Below are 20,042 nucleotides of genomic sequence, written 5' to 3' on the forward strand. Positions count from 1 at the left end.
TCTAGGTGTTTGAGATTAGTATAGTAATCTCAAGTAAACCTGTTATTGTAATTAAACAAACTTTATTGGATACATGCTTACATATATCTTACCTGCGCATTGGCTGTTGATTTGGTTTAGTAATTTTGCTCCATTTATACTCATGTAATACTGATTATAATTTTGTAGTTCAATAAACAAATGGAAAATTAATTTGCTTTTTAGACTTTAATATGTTATGATAAGTTCTGAACTAAAAATCACATTCTATATTGAAATTTGTAGCTAAAATTCAGTTTCATTTCTAGTAACTTTTTACAGATTAGAATATATTTTCCATGTTTAAAAAATATTTTAAAATCTATATTCATTCTATATTAATAGAATAGAATTTCCACAAAAATGACTTTTTAAAATGGTTGAGTTTTTTTATGTAAACATTTCATACTTACTGAAATCATTGCTGAAATAAGTGTGGCCTTAAGTGTAAGAAAAGTGCTGTAAATGTGATTGAGTCTAAATAGAATTGTTATTTAGTAAATCAGAAAGAAACAGCACCAATTACAATTTCTCAAGTTTTGCTTCCTTCTCGGTTTGTGACACACAACTGCCATTTCTTGTGAAAAGTAAAATTTACAGAATAATTCCATTAACCACTGAACAAGTTATAAGCACTAAAGATGGGCATAAAGATCATTTTCCAACTTTTCAGATGTGTAGATATGTAGGCTCTGGGTAATTAAGAAAGATTCTGTACTGTATTTCAATATGTTGTAAATCTTGGCAACTTTAAGATGTGTAGACTTCGACCCCCAGAATTCCCCATTTGATCTGATGCCCATTTTCTGTAAAGATATAGGAATAACTACCAGCATTCATGACTATAAACTTAATAGTAGAACTTTAAATTAAAATTTTAAAGTATGTTGCTTAGAATGTTTGTTTTTTGGGGAGAGTAGAAATTTAAACCATAAATTATGAAACTCGTCCAACAACTCTGTGTGCTTACAACATAAAAATATTAGAATATGATAAAATCATCAATCATAAAAAACAACAATCTACAGCAGATAAAATCATTAACCACAAGATGGCAAGGAGGGAATTTGACTTTGGGAGAGGGGTAGTTAAGTTTTAATTAGTCAACTACCTCCAGTATGAAGCTCCCTGTTGGGTCCCCAAGCCAACCAGGTCTTAAGCCAGGTCTTAAGGCATTTACAAAATGTCAGAATAGGAGCCAACCTCATCTCAGGGGATAAGGTGTATCAGAGTTCTGAAGCCATGATAGAAAAGACTCTTCTTCAGTTACTGTGAGCCAAAATTCCATGACTAATGGGATCTGGCATAGAACCCTCTGCCAGCGTGGCTAGGGTGGGCCAATTCCATCAGGGTGAGAGAGTTCCTCAAGTTGCCTGACCCATGCCATGCAGAGATTTGAAGTTGATAACACCTTGAATTGCACCTGAAAGCAAACTGGTAACTAGTGTAGTTCATAAAGCAGTGGCATAATGTGGAACACAAAGAAATATTAAACATTTTTTAATCAAAGTACCACACTAAAAATGAAAGCAAATAATTGCAAGGGATAAAGTGAGCATTAGACTTACCACATCTTTAAAGGGGGAGTAAGTAGAAAACTCAATTTCAGAAATCTTTTAAGACTTTTAAGTAAACAATAAAATAAAAATCATGTAACAATGATAACTTTAAAAAATACTACAGGCAGTTATGCAATAATAGAATGGAAATACATGTTGAATTGTAGATGAAAGGTGGATGAAAGATTATTACTGCTAGTTATGAACATTTTAGTTAATTAAAATATCTCTAGATGGTATGGAATTACATTGCATTATATTACTTAATTTTTCTACAGGGAGTTATAGAATTTGTCTTACAAATTTTGTATATATTATTGAAACAAACAATTGGATTTACATTGGGGTATTTTATTTATTTGTTAGATTGCTATCCTATCTTCAAATAGAATTGCATATGTAGTGTTCACTACTGTTTGTCTTACCACTACAACCCTATGAGATGGATAGAGACAAGGTGTAGAGCAGGGATGTCAAACTCAATTTCATTGACAGCTGCATCAGGATTGTGGTTTACTTTGGGGGGGGGCTGGGTGGACGTGGCTTTGTTAGGTGTGGCCATGGTATGCATGGCCAGCTCCCACTGCTGCTGTGCTCACTCTCCTTGGCCAGGTGCTCATGGTGTGTGTGTGAAGGCAATGTGCGGGTCAGAGGGAAGCTCACTCCATCTCCTTATGAGGAGACCTGGCTTTGTAACAAAAGGATCCTCAGTGATAGGATGGGAGAGGTCAGAAGGAGGAGTCAAAGTGGATGGCAAAAGGCAGCAGAGCTGCTGGTGGCCAAGTGCTAAGGCATGATTTACCTCAGACCCTCACTCTCTCTCATAACTTCTTTCCTTCCCTTCTTTTTCCTTCCTTGCTTTATTCCCCTCTTTTTTTCTTTTTCTTTCCTGCCCTTCTTGGATGCTCAAATGCAAAAGGGCAAACATTTCTTGATGCATCCTCATCTTATGATCAAATGCCACTTTTGCTAGTAGTTTGTGGCCACTTATAGGCTCAGCTCATTCCGTGCTTTCATTTTGTGGGAGCCTCCGCAGACAACAGTACAGCAAAATGATGGCTCTGATAGTTGATCAGAGCTCCCCTGTTTTTTATGTCCAACAGCTTTAGCGTTTAAGAACAGAGGTAAGTTACTTACTTTTCTATTAATACATAATCCTTACAAGGGCTCTCCTGCAGGGACTCTGCCATGGTCTAATTCAGACTGTAAATCTGAAGGAAAGGAAAATATTTATCTCCACTTGCTTTGTCCTGTTTGCAACACACAAGGAGGGGATAGTTTCCTAAAAACTTAACAATTCAAGAATACCAATGTGCCATTTGTTAACTGCAAATGATGTATCTCAGGGTGAGGAAGGCCATTGGGAGGGGTTAGTGATAGAACAGGTCCTCAAGACCTCCCCGTCCCACTAAAATGCCTCCTGTTTCTCCCTCCCTTCCTGCCACAAGAACTCACTTACCTTGCAAAAATCTGTCTCCTCTCCTTGTTTCTCTGCCTTTGAGGAAGGGAGAAGAGAGTTGACTTGGAAATGCTTTTGTGCTGAGAATGGACACTATTGGTATTCAGGCACCCATCCTCTTCTGCAGAGAGTCAGGGACCCAGAAACTTTCATTCTCAAGGTAAAAAGTGTTTGTCTCCCCCCCCCCCAACAAAACCTCCCTATTTTCCATTTAATCACTTAATGAGACCTCATTGTCCCACGGAGCATTCTTTCATGCCAATGGGGTGAGACAGAGAAAGAGCAAGAGGGCAATCCAATGCAATGTGTGTGTGTGTGTGTGTGTGTGTGTGTTAGAGAGAGAGAGAGAGAGGGAGAGAGAGAGATCTCCATACTTCAGCCATGGCACCCAAACTGCAGGCAGTGGCACAGGTGGCAGGAACTACCTGAGCAGCAAGGCGATGGGGAAGGGAGCACGAAGCAAGGTGGTGGGGGTTGCGGATCTTCCCCCACACCCTGCACCAGCTTACCTGAGTGCCCCACTATCCAGGCACTGAAGAAAGGCTGGCACATGCAAGCGAGCAGCACACCAGAGCCACAGATGGCATTGTTTGAACACTGAATGAAGTCCAGCCCACCGGAGTTTGCTGTGCCGGGGCAGGAATGAGACCCTGCCTCATGGAGCCAGCTTCCACTTGGGTGAGGAAGGTGACAACGAGGAGAAAAACAGTGAGGCTTTGTGCCAGCCGGCTGGCCAAGCAGGAAGCAGTCAGGCGGGCTGCGTGGCTGGCAGGTTGGGAAGGGGGCAGTCATGGCTGCAAAGTGACTGCCACTGCCATCAGCTTGAATGCCCCAATTGAAACTGGAGTTTGCCGCACCATGGAAGAGAGGCCCTGCTGACCTGCAGAGCCTGCCACTGCTTAAGTGGGGAGGACAAGGAGAAAAGCGGCTGCTCTGGTGGTTCCTGCTGCCTTTGCCAGCAGCTTGAGTACCTCAGCTGAACTCTCAGATCTCTCTCTTTCCCCCTCTCCCTCATACACACAGAGAAACAGAAGTTGTAGAACTCTTTCTCTCTGTCTCTCACTGCGGCTACAGTTGTGGTGCTTCAGTGCCTGGCTGGCGGGGCACTCAGATAAGTGGGTATGGGGGCAGCTCTGCACCCTATTGCCTTGCTTTATGGCTGCTGCACAGTGCGTTGCTCAGCCTCCTGCTAGGTTACATCAGCGAGCAAGGAGATGAAGTGGAGAAGAATAAAGCAAGGTGGAGGACGAAGCAAGGCAGGGGACGCAGAGCTGCCCCACTACGCCCTGGCTTACACGAGGGCCCTTCAAGCAGGCAAGCCAAACCCTCATCCCTGCCACCCCAGGGCAGCTACATCCCTTCACTAACCTTTCCAGCTCCTTTCGCCGCCACCATGTGCAAAGCAACTACAAGTAGTCTTTGGGACTACGGTAAAAAAAATAGTTCAGACCTTCCAACTACTCACGAAAAAAAATGGATCTTACGAGATTGAAAGGTCTGAACTATTTTTTTACCATAGTCCCATAGACTACGTTAGTTACTATGCATATGACGAAGGAGAACTAGGCCTGTAGGCATGTGTGCCGAGATGGCATGGGCTGTACCAAAGTGATGCGGGCCAGACCCTTATACCAGGATGGCTACATGGGCCGGATTCGGCCTCATCACAGGTCTTGACACCCCTGGTTTAGAGGGAAAAAAGCATTCTTAAAGAATGAAGATTTATATTTCTAAAATGCATATATGGTTTATAGATGAAAATTTTGGAATGAGGTAACAATCAAGTGTAAATAATCCATTTATAAACAATGTGCAATTGAGAATATATCTTACTCAAAATATGCATGCAATTTTGTGCTTGGTTTTTAGTAATAAAAAGTTCAGACTGATTTTGGTTACTGATCATGTTATCTTGAGGTCTTTTTAGATAAGAAAGTGAGATATAAATTAAACTACAAATAGTCTTTGAATTACAAATGTTTGTTTAACAACAATTCAAAGTTACAATCATCTCAGAAAAAGTTATTTATGACCTGTAATTCATACGATTGTTTTATCACCCAGCAATTTGGGCACTGCATTTCATTCATTTTATGCATGCATAGTCCACATGATTGGGATTTGTGATCTTTTATTTGCCAATTTCCATCAAAAGCGCCCATGAGAAAGCTGGATTTGCTTTAATTCTGCAATTTGCTTAACATTTCTGTGGTTTGCTTAACAACTGCTATAAAAATTGTCAGAAATTTATTATGATTTATTGCCACAATGACATATAATAGAAATTCCAATTTTCCTGTACGCTGCTTGGAGAGTCCAAGCATGGGTTAAACTCAGCCAATCTGCCCAGGACTGAATTGAAACTTTAGCCACGCCTCTGATATTGCCTTGACTGCTAGTTTTTTCAATTCAGTCAAAGCCCAGTGGTGCATTTTCATTTTATAGGCAGATTGCTTGAACTCTCTTTCGTTTTTTTACTGTAACCTTTTATCTTTTTTTCTTCCCCCAGAGAGCAGGCTTGGTGAGGTTTTTTCCTTGTTTATTGTTCTTCCTTATCTCACCGCTACGGTTTCAAGTGTCCTGAGGTTGCTTGGGCTCCTGCTACTGTCCGGCAGGCTATTAGAGGCAAGGAGCGCACGGGCAGTCTGCAGAGCCCCCCGCGATAGCTGCAGCTCCGCTGCATTCAGAATCAACTGTTTTTGAGGCGGCAGCCTCAGCCGGTGGCAATTCAGAGCCTCTCGCAACTAGCATTGGAGTTTCTTTGAGTTCCTGGACTGCCGGCGGCCATTTTGGAGCCTCTCTTTTTTTCCAGTGGCCATTTTGAATCTTGAATTTGGTGTCGTGGACATTTTGAAGCATTTTTTGGCACAAAGGAGATTCGGAATCATTTTTTCTTGCAGCGGCAGCCATTTTTTTCTTATTGTTTGGCACGCTTTTGTAATAGATAGCCTGCTCTGCGCATATTACATCAGGGAGTCTTCCTGTCCGGATCCTTTCGGCTGGTCTGCTCCTTAGCTGGACTAATAGATCAAGTGGCAAAAGGGGGGATTAGCCTCTCTTATCATACCCCCTCAGATCTTCATCTGCACTGGTGCTGGGAGCAGTTCCGCTCGCATTGTTTTTTTTTTTCTTACCTTTGGTCTTCAGTCTATCAACCTTGCTCCAAACCTGTGGTCTCAGTGTCTCCATTGTGGGAGCACTTCAGCCTCTTGTTTGCTGTGGTAGCAGGTGGTGAGTGCTTCAGTCCCCAGTCTACCCAATCATTCGCAGGACCCCATCTGAGAGAGAGATGGCTGAACAAGATCCCAGGGTCTCTGAGCAGCCGGGCCTCTCTACCAGGCAGGCTGGCAGGGCAGCTAGGGAGGCCCTTAAGGCCACCGAGCAATCTCCAAGGCAAGGCAGGAAGCAGGCCCTGGCTCAAGACAGGGATGCCTTAAGGTGCTAGAAAAACAAATTTCCAGGGCCCACAGTCAAGCCACAGGCCTCCCCCGGGAGCCAGCCAGGGAGGTCTCTCTGGTAGATCAGGCCAGGCATGCTTCTTCTATTTCAGACAGTGAGGATGAGGAACAGGAGTTTTCCCCTGTGACTTCCTTGGTCACAGTCAGTTCCCCCGGGGCCTTGGTGATTGAGCATGCTGACCTTTTTGGTTGCCATCTAGAGGTGGAGGAGGAGGTCATTCCTGCGGGTCCCTTAGCCCCTGAACAGGCCTTACCCCCACCGCCAAAGAGGGCCCACCCCGCGGAGGATCAGGGGCCCGAGATATCCACAGAGATGCAGGAGATCATTGCCAGGGACATCTCTCAAAGCATTGAGGCTGGCATGCAGCGCAAGGCCAAGCGAGCACAGAGATCTCAGCCTAACCCAGGTCCACCTGACCTGTGAAGGGCAGACCAGTCTCAGAGGCCAATGTCTCCCCATTCCTTGCTGGAGAAGGGGGAATTGGATTGGGAAGAGGACATTCTTCCAGGTCAGGAATACAAGTTTTCAGGGGATAAGGGAACAGTCCCTGACAAGCCCGTGTTTGCCGACATGTTGAAACATGCCAATTTCAAGACTATTTTGGGTAAGGCTAAAGCCTCGACTCGGTTTGGTTTTTTGGCCCCCAAATAGACAGTTTCAGATTCCACAGACTCAGTGAGGCCTTTCTGAGGAGCAGTTCAACCGCATGAAATAGTACCCATTCCAAAATTGTTCCTAAATGTAGCGCAGAAGCAGTGGGTGCAGCCTGGCACCCTTGCCACCCCCAGTGATAGTGATGGGAAGCTTTACACTGTGGTTGCTAGTTTGGAGGACTTCTTGAAGTTGCCATGAGCAACTTCGCTCATGTCCTCTTGTCCTTCCCCCTGATCTCCTTGAAAGGCTCAAGGCGGAGGACAAGAGGGCGGAGAAGGCCTTCCACAAAACACGATTAAGACGTCCGCCTCAACTTCCTTTCTCTCCAGAGCCTCTCTTCTCTGGCTGAGGCAATTACTCACCAAACTTCCGGCTGGGGACACCAAGCTTAGACAGGAGGTCAACAAGATCATTGCAGCTAAGGAATACACAGCTGATGCCACGTTGAACGCCACAAAGTTTGGATCTAGGGCCTTGGCCTCCAATGTCACCATCCATCACCTCCTTTGGCTTAGACACTAGAATGTGGACATGAGGTTCAAGTGGAAGCTCACTTCTACCCCCTTCAAGGGGGACAAGCTCTTTGGTGAGGCCTTGGGCCCTGTCCTTGTAGAGAACAACAAGAAAAAGGTCATGCCTTCGGTCATTAAGAAGTCAGAGCGTAAGGGTTCCAATTTTTATAGGAGGCAGTCCTTTCGTTCCTCAAAACAACCTTTTACCTCAGGCTCCCAGCACCCCTATTCCCAGGGTACGGATAGGGCCCACAACCATCGGTCCTTTCGGGACAGAGGCCGTCAACAGAACTACAAGTGCCCATTTCACGGGGGGGTTGGGTTCCAGACCTTTCCGGCGTTATAAGTGACCATCAACGGACGGTTCCCATTGGAGGGCGTCTTCAAATGTTCCACGCCCAGTGGGAGAGAATCATGTCAGACCAATGGGTCCTGCAAACGATCTGCCTGAGGCTGACTCTAGAATTCATTTTGCCCCCTCCCGGTCATTTCATCCAGTGCACAAGCCCCACCCGCCCAGTCAAGAAGGCTCTCATGGAACAGGAGATCCTTCATGTGTGGTAAATCAGGGACATAGAACCGGTTCCGCCCGATGAGGAGGGTACAGGGTTATTCCATCCTGTTACTTGTCCCAAAGAACTCCGGGAGGAGGGGCATTTTGGATGTAAAAAAGCTAAACTACCACCTAGCATACAATAGGTTCAAAATGCAGACCCTCCAATCAGTTCTAGGCTGCATCAGGCCAGGAGATCTAATAACTTCCATAGATCTCAAGGAGGCATGCCGGCACATCCCAATTTGCAAGGCTCACTGCAACTTTTTGAGGTTCTTTTACGCAGGCCAGCTCTCCAGTACAGGGTGCTGTACCTACCCGGCGAGACTACAAGCCTACCTAGACGACGTGCTCATCCAGTTGCCGTCCTACCAACAGGCGATGCAAAACCTACAGTACACAATGGAAATTCTGCAAGACCACGGTTCTCCGTCAATTTGGAAAAAAGCCATCTCGAGCCGATCACCAGATTGCATCATCTCAGCGCCATCATAGACACTGTCCTGTCAGGTCTCCCTGTCTCTGGACTGGATGGTGAGCATCTGGACCCTAGTGACACAGGTACGACAATCTTGTCAAACCTCCATTGTGCAGCTGTCCCAGCTTCTAGGCAAGAAGATTTCCTGTCTGTCTATTGTGCCATGGGCGAGGCATCATTCTTGGCAGCTCCAGTGGCATCTCTTACGACCCCAGCGTACCAACAACAGCAACTCTCCAGCGCTGATTCCGGTCCCTCCTTGGGTGTGTCGCTTAGTCTAGTGGTGGCTCTCATCTGTCCTGGCGAAGGGCACCCTCTTCAAAGAGCCGGACCGTCTCACCATCATGATGGATACCAGCCTTTTCAGCAGGGGGGGGGGGCTCACAGCCACAACCAAATAGCTCAAGGCAGGTGGTTGGCAACAGAGTTGACACACAACATCAACTGGCTAGAGCTGCAGGCAGCAAGACTGGCTCTCAGACATTTTTGAAGCCGTATTCAGGACCATCACCTGATGATTCTCACGGACAATATAGCTACCAAGGCACACATAAACCGCCAGGGGGCACCCGGTCCAAGTCCCTGATGGCGGAGGCAGTATCTCTGGGAAAGTGTGCAGAAAGACACCTGTGCTTGATTCAAGCAGAGCACATCTCTGGGGTAAGCAACATCCAAGCGGATTGGTTGAGCTGCACCACTGTCAATCACTCAGTGTGGTCCCTGCCTCCAGACTTGTTTCATCAGCTGTCGCAGAAGTTCAGCCGGCCTCTGGTCAATCTATTTGCCACCCCAGAGAACATTCACCTTCCCAGGTTCTACACATGATTTCACTCCCCGCAAGCAGAAGGGGTCAACGCCCTGCATTGTCCCTGGCCGAAGGGACTTCTGTATGCCTTTCCTCCACTTCCGCTTCTACCCAGAGTTATTCAGAAGATTCTGGCGGAGGGCGTGGATGTCCTTCTCATGGCTCTCTTCTGGCCCAGGAGGACCTGGTTCGATGACCTGGTGAGTCTGTCCACCAACCCACCGTGGTGGATTCCCCAACGGGAGGTCTCTCTCAGCCAGGGGGCTCTACAACATCCGGAGCCCCAGTGGCTGCAACTAGCTGTCTGGCACTTAAGAGGGACCTCTTGAGCAGGAGCCGACTCTCCACCAAGGTCATCCAGACCATTCAAACACCCAGATGATCTACCACAACCAGGATATATGACTACCCTGGAGGTCCTTTGAAAAATGGTGCACAAGGTGATGCCGACAGCGGCCACTGTTCCTCAGGTTTGGGACTATTTGCAGGATGGGCTGGACCAGGACCCTGGCGCCTAATACTCTCAGGTGTCAGGTAACTGCCTTGTCCACGATCCTGACACCTGACAGTCACTCATCACTTGGCCATCATTCCATCATCCATAGTTTCCTGCAGGGTGCCACCAACCTGAGGCCTCCAGTCATCCATCAATACCGATCATGGGACCTCGAGATCGTGTTACAGGCTCTGATAGGACCACCGTTTGAACCTCTTCGGTCTTCCAGTCTGAAACATATGATATTTAAGACTGTCTTCTTAATTGCCATCGCTTCTGTACAATGTATCTGGGAGTTGGCAGCCCTGTCAGTTCAGGAGGACTTGTGTCTGATACATCCTGACAGGGGAGTCCTCCGGCTGGATCCGGCTTTTATTCCCAAAATCAATTCCTGGTTTCACCGGGCCCAGGAGGTTATGCTTCCAGATTTCTGTCAGCATCCCAGACATCCGAGGGGAAAGAGATGGCACATGCTCAATGTTCGTCGAATGTTGCGTAGGTACATCAAGCGCACTGCAGCATTCAGGCATTCTGAGTCACTATTCGTGTCTTTTCAACCTGTATCCCAAGGCTGCAAAGTATCTTCCTCTTCCGTCGGACGTTGGCTACGTGTCTGCATTGTCTCCACTCACATCCTGCAATCCAGACCGGTGCCTTGGCATATTACCGCACATTCTACAAGCAGCGCCGCTACTACCACGGCCCTTCAGGTAAGCCAATGGTCATTCCAATTGTGGTCATAAGTAAAGAACTGCTAATAGAGGAACACAGTTATGTTGTTTTTTGCAATCTATAGTAATGCATTACCTTGAAAATCCATTAACTTTCATAAAAGAAATACTACTGTAATTTGATATACTTGTAGAAATTGTGAAAAAATTGTGTTATGTTTTTAGTACAAATTTTATAAGATAAATAGTTTGAATTATGTTACTGCAGCATGCCTGACCTGTTTTTTTAATTTTTTGGTATAGCAATTGAAAAGTGGTAACAAAACGTAAAAGGAAAACTGCTTTTATTTTCATTTGAACTGTACATACTTCAAATAATTACTTTAGTTCTCATATGAGTTCTATACATTTCTGCTACTTACTTGCATATTTTTTAAACACTGAATTTTTGAGTGTGTCAAGTTCTATGTAGTCTAGGAATGACAGTTCCTCCTTTATAGAAAACAGTCCTCTATTTGAAAGATTGGAGGCAGTTCTAAGTTTGAATACTGTTTAAACAGCTGTCCAGACTAAGTCTGTTTCAAACAAAAAGAGGTTTTAAAGGAAGAACAAAAAGTTGTCTGAAACAGAGGGTCAACTTTAATATACAAACAGTAAATGTTCCTAGGCTTAAGAACCCAATAATTTGTCTGAAAATGTAGCTTAATTACCTTATAGTTTACCATTTATTTTTATTTTAAATTTTATTTCCCACATTTATTATTTATTTGTTATTTTTAGTACTTGAAATAAATTCTGAAGTTCTGGTTTACTATATTAGCATTTTCATGATATGATGTGATGCATGTTTTTTTAAATGATACACATTTTAGATTAAGTGAAAATTACAATAAATTTACTATTTTAATCTTTGCCAACAGTAGTATAATCACAACTAGTGCTGTATAAATAACATCCAGAAATATTGGCAATTTTGAACAATACTTAAAGCAATAGAGATATTGATTCTGCTTCATTATGAATTGTCTTGGACAGTCTGGGCCTAATCTAAGCTGTCTTGTAATGAGGTTACTATTGATTTTTGTTTTTTCTTCTTCTGCTCTGTACTAAAATTGATATTGAAAGCTTTTAACTGTTAAGAGGAGACCTGTCCTTTACCAATCCCAGAACATACTGCTACATTATGATCAGTGGTGGGTTCCGGATCGCATGTGTCTTACTGTCCAGTGACGCCTCCACGAGCCTCCACAATGCTGCAGCTGCTGGATGGAGCATTGCACAGGTGCTGTACGTACTGTGCGCAGAAGCAGCAAAGAATATAAAGACAGATTGGGCGGGTGGGCCCTCCGGACGGAACCCGGTGCTCCAGGCAGGCACCGGTACACCCGTACTGGGGCATACTGCCTGCAACCCACCACTGATTAGGATATTGTAAAAATAAAATGATTTTTCAGGAGAAAATGAATAGATGATTGCTATTATAAACCTGCATAAGGATATATTCATCACATTTTGGGGATAATGTGTTTGGGAGACAGACAGCTATTTTTAATCATTGAACACCTTTGGAATTTTAGCATGTTTCATGAATTCTGTCATAAAATGACTGCCATGGAATTGGTTGTGGCTTTCACATTCACTGGATGACTGTGCCTTCAAAATGGTTGCTGTAATTGGTGTGAACAAAATAACTGTTTGCCAGGCTGCTCCAATAGTACAGTCAATTTTATACCTTGCTCTCCATCATACTCGTTTATCTTTTCCCCTACCTGAAAATATGGGTCTAAGCAAAGCTTTAGGCTTTAGCCATCCATAGTTATTTGGAAGTAAATCTGAAGTAATGTTTTGGTTTTCGGTATTTGAATTTTCTATTAAGATAAAAAGAATTTTTATAACATTTAGCTGGGTAAGACAGACAGTTTGTCATATTGTATCTGGACATATTAATATCAGTGGGGATTCTGATACATATCCTTATCACTATCTAATGTTGTTAATAACTAGTCTTGTGGAACTCTCTCTGTCTCAGTAGTTTATTTTAACTGCAATCAAAGACTAATCTCTAGTTTTCCCGATCTTGTCCTTATTTTTCCCTTGCATATATAATATGTAAGACAATTTTAACAGAAAAGACGGGGACAATGAAGAAATTAATTGAAATGGAAAACAATCGGAATCAAAATTGGTTTGAATTAGGATTGAAATCACAAAGAATTCAATAGGATATAAAAATAAAAAGCTTTTTCTTTTTTCTTTAAATTCTTCAAAATATTATTCAACCCAGACATAAAGAAGAGATGACTTAAATAAGATTAAAAAAAGAAACCAATAACCTTGAAAGCTTTTTATTTATTTTCAATTATGATTTGTTGTTATTGATTGAACTTTGCTTTCTATCCATACAACTTTCAAGGTGACTTGCAGCAATAAAGGAATTTCACTGGCAGTTTTTATTTTTTTATATTTAAAATTAAAATCAAGGCAAAATTAAAATGAATTTGTTACAATCAAATCTGTTCTGCATAAGCCTGGTGACAGAAGCAATAATGTAGTTGAATTCAGGTCCTTTTTCTAAGGTAAATGAATTTACATAACAAAAACTACATTAAGAGTATGTTGAGACAAAAGAAAGTCAGTTTTGAACATTAGATTTAGCTACTAAAATATCACAACTTGAATGGCATACATTTTGATGCCAAAGAAATGTACAGGAACTATTGTAAAAGAGATGAATATCTTTAAATGCCAGTATTTTATGAATTTTTCAAAACTTGTTCTTTTACATAAGAAGAATATATCTGTCAGATTCCTCCTTTAAGTGGGAGAAATAAAATCTGTGGCATGTTTAAAATACCAGAGATACTGGTACTCAAGATAATTTTTTGAGTAAGACAATTCTACCAAAATTAACAGAAGGTGGAAAAGGTCAATTTTAAATAATTTGCTATAGCAGTTAAATAGTTTAGGAAAATCTTTGAACTATCACAGTATACCACCAATCATATTTTTTGATATAAATAATGGATTCATGTTGTAAATCACTGCAGGGAAATGCGCCATCATATAAAAATTGGCATTATAAAGAAAGTCTATCCTTGAATTATTAAAGTCCATGTCATGCTTGCACAGGAAACTTTCATAATGGCATGTCATACATGTGTTGCACAATTAATGTGGAAAGATTAATGTGCAGTTCTTTTTCTTAAGAAAAAACAGTGGACTAAAAAGACTGGCTATTAACTTTTGGTCATTGTCTAGAAGTCCTAAAAAACAATCATTTTAGGAGTAGGTTTCTGTTCAATGCCAAAAACTCAAAAGAGAACTGAACCCCATAAGATAAGAGCATAGCCGTTACGGGCAATTAATTTCTTTTATTTATTTATTTCTTTTCTGTGCTGCTTTCTAGCATTTTGCATCTTTATTCTTGCAAATATTCTGATTATCTAATCTGTTTACATGGCTCATCATATTGCATGGATACCCTGTTCCTTCAATTAGTTAATTTCTCCAAATACCTCCTTTGCTGACTTTATTTATGATTTTAAAAAATCTATTCTTGATTACTCAAGTGTTTTGATTGTACTAGCATCAAACATTCCAAATGCTTGATTCCTGATATTAAGGGGAAACTGAAATAATTAATTTGAAAGCTTGGTTTTGGGGAAGAAGGAAATCCTCTTCTTTTCCATCCAAAATCCAGGTAAAAAGAGTATTTTCCTGTGCGCTGCATGGAGATACCAAGCATGGGTTAAATTCAGTCTATCTGCCCAAGGAACTGAGTTGATTTTCTTAGACATGCGTCCTGCTTCTCATTGAGATCCAGTTTAAAAACTCAGTCTAACCCAGTAAGGATCGTTTTTGGGAAGCTCCTCAGTTCTTGAGCAAATAGACTGGGACTCTCCATATAATTAGCAAAGGTTGTTTTTTTTTGTCTAGTTATTTACCTTACTATTTTAGTTAGCTAGCTTCTTAGAAAAAGTTTCATTTTTTTTCCCGTCAGAGAAGGCTGTCAGGACTTGGAGCCTTCCCGCAATGCTTGCAGTGAAGGTTTCCACAGGGGGTTCGCCCAGCGGCTGCTGGCGAGCACTGGAGGAGCTAGGAGGCTTCCTTCTCCCGCAATTGTCAAAAGACTGTTCCTCGAGCACCGGAGGCCACATGGAGGGTCCCCTGCACCCGACAGTCCCTTGATTGTCCCAATGTGTGCAGCAGCCATTTTGGTTGCCATTTTTTTTGGCATGTTTTCTTTCCGGGACCGGATCTTGCTGCTGCAGCCTTCTCCACTGCAGATCACCACTGGAGGGTGTTGGGCTTTGTTCGGGACACTGGCAAGGCCTCCCCAACCATCACCAAGACTAAGCAGCAGGCGGCTTCAGAGTTTTTGGCCCATGGGTCATACTCCAAGGAGTCGGATCTATGGGTACAGTGGGGTTAGTCAGTCTGTGCCATGTGCTCTTCTACCACTATAACTAACACCTCCTCACTGCCCTGTACCAGCATCTGCTCAACGACTGCAGAGAGGCACATAGGTTCATCAACTACGGCAGATTGAGGCTTAGTGGAGGAGGGAGAACAGACAGGGCCTCCCACAAAGCGGAGCAGGCCAGATCCCCCTTGCAAGGAGGCAAGGAGGGCACCAAGGGGAAAGATCCCCAGGGCATCAAGGAGGCTCAGGGTCCAAACAAGGAGGAGCAGAGGAGACAAAAGGCCTTGGACAAGGCCTTCAATAAAGCTCAAAGGCTGGCCATCTCTGCTCAGCAGGCCCAACAACCTAGTACCTCTCAAGTCCAGGATAGTCTCCTGTTTAGGTTTCTGAGTATCCCCCCCAACCTTCCTACCCAGGGACCCCATACCTTCCCTTGGGGGGGAGGAGTCACTGGACCTATCTCTAGATGCCTCATGAGATTCCCCTTCCCCAAGCTCCTCCATACATAGGATTTGGAGCCTTTTGATTACTCCCTCCCAGAAGAGGAGTGGCCTGTGTTGTCGACACACGAACAGGTGTGCACAGGCAAGGGCCAGACATAGGGAAGATCAGGGCCCAGACTTATCCGCAAAAATGTGCCAAGTCATTGCCCAGGCGATATCCAAGGGCATTGCTGAAGGCATTCAGCATAGAGCGCGATGCCCATGCAGGCCACCGCAGGCTTGCCAGACTCAAGTCCCCGAGAACAGGGAGCAACCCAAGGATCAAGGTCTCCTGGTACATCCATAGCCATGGAAGAATCCGTTTGGGAGGAGGAGGCCTTGGAGGACCAGGATTTATCGGAGGATGAGGACCTCCTTCCTGACAAGCGTGCATTTGCAGGTCTGTTCAAGCCCTCTCTTTTCAAATCCATCTTGCACTAGGCCAGGGCCTCTACCTGCCCAGGGAACTCAGGGTAACACTGGGTCCCAGCATCCCAGGGAAGGTCTCTTCCAAGAAAAGGCCACTATTCAAGATCTGGTTCCTGTTCCTTAGATAATTATCCTTAGATAATTATCTAATCTTTAGATAAGGTTCTGATCAAGATGAAGGACAAGCGTAAGGTCCTGCCATTTACCCACAGAAGGCCCGAACAGAAAAGCTCTAACTTCTCCCAAAGGTAGCCTTTTTGGGCACCGGACCCTCCGGCCAGTGGGTCCTCCTATCAGAGATCCTACCCCCAGGTAGGATCATCAAATGATCATGCCCAGGATAGGTTGTCAATCAGGGATCGGGGTAGGCAGCAGCCAGCCAATCATCAGCACTTGCGGGGGCAATAATCGACCTTATTGAAGGAATAAATGCCCACTGTTGCATTCCTCCCATTGGTGGGCGTCTGCAGCTATACGGTAGCCAATGGGAGCAGATCATCACCACGGACTTGTGGGTCCTCAACACGGTCAGGCAGGGACTGACTCTAGATCCTACACCTGCTAGACCCAAACGCCATAAACATTCCTGTAGAGCAGGAAAGGAGGGGATTCTACTTAATCCTATTTCTTGTCTCAAAGAGCTCAGGGGGGAGTGGAGGGCCATCTTAGATCTAAAAAACCTCAATCTACATCTGACCTACAAACACTTCAAAATGCAATCCCTCCAGACGATCCTGGGCTGCATCAGACAGAGAGATCTGTTGACATCAATAAATCTGAAAGAAGCGTACCTGCATGTCCCCATCCGCTGGTCACACAGGAGGTACCTCAGATTCCATTATGACAGCAAGCACTACCAGTACAAGACTCTTCCTTTTGGTCTCTCCTCCACACCCAGGACCTTCAGAAAGCTTCTAGCTGCCATAGCAGCCCACCTTCATGTTCATCCAATCAGACTCCAATGTTATCTGGACAACATACTTATTCACTCATTGTCCACAGTCCAGGCTCACCGAGACTTCCAAATCACCTTACAATGCCAAGGGTTCTCGGTGAACCGGAGGGAATTTGCGCATGTGCGAGGCAGGATGGCCGCTGGTTTCCTTTGCTCCGTCCGGTGGAGCAAAAAAAAGGCCGAAATAAACCGCCGTTCTGGATCGGAGCCTTACAAAACAGGGTCCCTGCAACGGAGCGAGATCCTGGGGAGCTGAACAAACAATCTTTCGGAGGGTCGACGCTCCCAAACGTCCTCTGTCCCACGCGGCAGCCCGGAGTGTGCTTTGCAGCGCTCGTTTAGGCTGGCGGAAAGGCGGCGCTGCGCTAAAGGCTTTGCTTCTGCGTTTTTAAGCCTTAGGCGTTTTAGTCACCCACAAGCAGCTTTGGACCAGCGTTTTACGATCTTTTATGGTCCTAGCTTTAGCCCTATTTCCTTTGCTGATTGGGAGGACCCTGGCGCTTAGTTGTCTCCGGAGGACTATTGTTATTCAAAGGAGGTGGGTGATTCGAACGATGCTGGAGGAGGCAAGGCAGCTGGTTTTCTCCCGGCTGCTGTAGTCTCTTTAGGGGCCCCCTCTCCCTTTCTACTCTGGTGGATTATATTACTGGATGTTTTTGGCGTTTTTCGACATCTTTGGCCCTGTTTTCCTTGGAATCTCTTTAGACTCTGTTGCTGACTTTATAGAGGGGTAGTTGGTTTGATATGGGGCGGTATAAGACCTGGCAGCTGGCCTTGCGGCCATTACCACAACCCCTTAATCTACCCCCTAGGCCTTTTTTACAGCACGGCCTCTCCTTTTCTCCCTGGCCTTCAGTTCGCTCTTACTTATACGGGACTTTACCATATGGTTCCTTACTCACGGCTACTGGACATTGGACATTGGACTCACGATCTAGTCCTGGTTGGTACGATCATTGCCGCCCGTTGTTGTTAAGAGACTCCATCTTAGCCCCTTTGGAGCTTCTATCCCAATACCATCTATACCATCTTTACCATCTTCTCCAACGCTGCCTTTTCCATCAACATTGGTTTCAACGCTACCTTTTCTACCAACATTGGTTTCCTGCCACTCTGGACTTTGACTGTCTGACTTCCCTCACCCATATATTTAGGGCCTGTGATCCTGTCTTTCTTAGCCCTGACTGTTACCATCACTATTATACTGGTTTTACCCCCAGAAGGAAATTTTGGACTTGGGCTGCGGGTGGACAGACGACGGCAGTATTGTATGTTCGCACTGAACCCCCGCAGGACCTTTTGACCAACAAATTTGCAAAAGAAGAGAGGGGCTATAAGACACTCCCCCGTATATTCCATCTGAACTATAACTGGTCCCTAGCCACTTTAACTCTGAACATTAAGAGCCAATTTTGCCATCTGAGCTCGCACCTGAAATTTTAATCCACTGCGCAACTATTTTAGTTTCTTTCTTTTCTTTCATCTTTCTCTTCTCTCTTTGTATGGGATATGCATGAGATACGTATGAGATGAATGAATGTCCCACTTTTTATTATTATATTGTTGTAAATTTTTGTGTTTTTAACTCTTACGTGGGGATTGTCTGGGGGAGTGCATGGGTATGTATGATTCGGAGGACCTGCCGGGAGATGCGGGGGCCATGGGGGTGGTTGAGGGGACCAGAGACACGGGAGAGGGTCGGGGTATTACGGTCGTAACAGGGAGGGGCAGATACGGCGGGGACTTTAGGGCAGGCCATTACCGGGGAAGGAGGGTTCGCTACATTACAGAGATCCCTCCTTCCGGCCCTATGAGTCCCACTCCGAGACCAGATGGCGCAAGTAATCAGGACCCTGGACTCAGGCTGCTGTCGCTAAATGCCAGGTCTGTGGTACACAAAGCTCCTCTCGTCCGGGACTTAATTTTAGACGAGAGGGCAGACCTGGCATGTATTACTGAAACCTGGCTGGGCCCAGAGGGAGGAGTCCCCCTTGTAGAGCTGTGCCCAGAAGGATTTCAGGTGCTACACCAGCCGAGAGCCCAGGGAAGGGGTGGGGGTGTGGCCGCTGTTATCCAGGAGTCGTTAGTTCCTCGTAGGGTCCCTGCTCCGGAGCTTGTCGGGTGTGAGTCTCTGCTGATAAAGTTGGACCTCAAGGGTCAAGTGGGTCTGCTGTTAACGTACCTGCCTCCCAACAGCGTTGCAGCAGCCCTCCCCTCGCTCCTCGAGTCGGTAGCCGAGCTGGCAATTGAGTTCCCTAGGTTGATGGTCCTGGGGGACTTTAATTTGCCGTCGCTCGGTGAAAACTCTGATGGGGCGCAGGAGTTCATGGCTTCCATGACAGCCATGGGCTTGACCCAAGTAATTCGGGGCCCAACCCATTCGGCGGGTCACATGCTCGACCTCGTATTCCTCTCGGAGCAGTGGATTTGTGATCTTGGTCTGAGGGGTAACGACATCATACCCCTGTCGTGGTCAGACCACTGCCTACTGAGGCTCGACTTCCGGAGACCAAACCCCCACTGTAGGGAGGAGGAACCGACCAGGTGGTTCCGCCCCAGGCGACTTATGGAACCGTTAAGGTTCCAGACGGAGCTTGGGGTCATTCCTGATACTTTCGCCCACAGTCCGGTAGAGACTCTGGTTGCTGCTTGGCACTCGGCAGCATCGGAGGCCCTCGACCGGATTGCGCCACTACGGCCCCTCCGAGGCGGCGGATCCCGGAGACCTCCTTGGTTCACTGAGGAACTCCGGGAGATGAAGCGCCGGAGGAGATGCCTAGAGCACCGATGGAGGTCCGATAAGTCCGAATCAAACCGAGCAATGGTAACCACCTGCACCAAGGAATACACCAGGGCACTTAGGGCAGCGAAAAGATCTCACATAGCCACCTTGGTTGCGTCCGCTGAGTCCCGCCCAGCCGCCCTGTTTAAGATAACCCGCTCCCTACTGAATAAAAGGGAAGCGGGGGAACACTTGCAGGGCAGAGCTGAGGACTATGCCCAATTCTTAGCGGACAAAATTGCTCGGTTTCGGTCGGACTTGGACTCCATCCCCGCAGTTCCAGCCGAGGCACAGGAGGATCAAGTAG

At 45.3% G+C, this 20,042-nt stretch overlaps 1 protein-coding gene across 1 annotated transcript in view; it reads left to right on the forward strand.

Moving 5' to 3' along the window:
* Window positions 1–20,042, forward strand: part of PLCL2 (phospholipase C like 2) — a 109,310-nt gene that overhangs the window by 70,124 nt on the left and 19,144 nt on the right. The gene's annotated exons all lie outside the window — the stretch shown is intronic.

This window comes from Thamnophis sirtalis, unplaced genomic scaffold (assembly GCF_051295495.1).
Source record: "Thamnophis sirtalis isolate CommonGarterSnake01/CBP01778 unplaced genomic scaffold, rThaSir2_p1.2 scaffold_4, whole genome shotgun sequence".
Taxonomy (NCBI): Eukaryota; Metazoa; Chordata; class Lepidosauria; order Squamata; family Natricidae; genus Thamnophis; species Thamnophis sirtalis.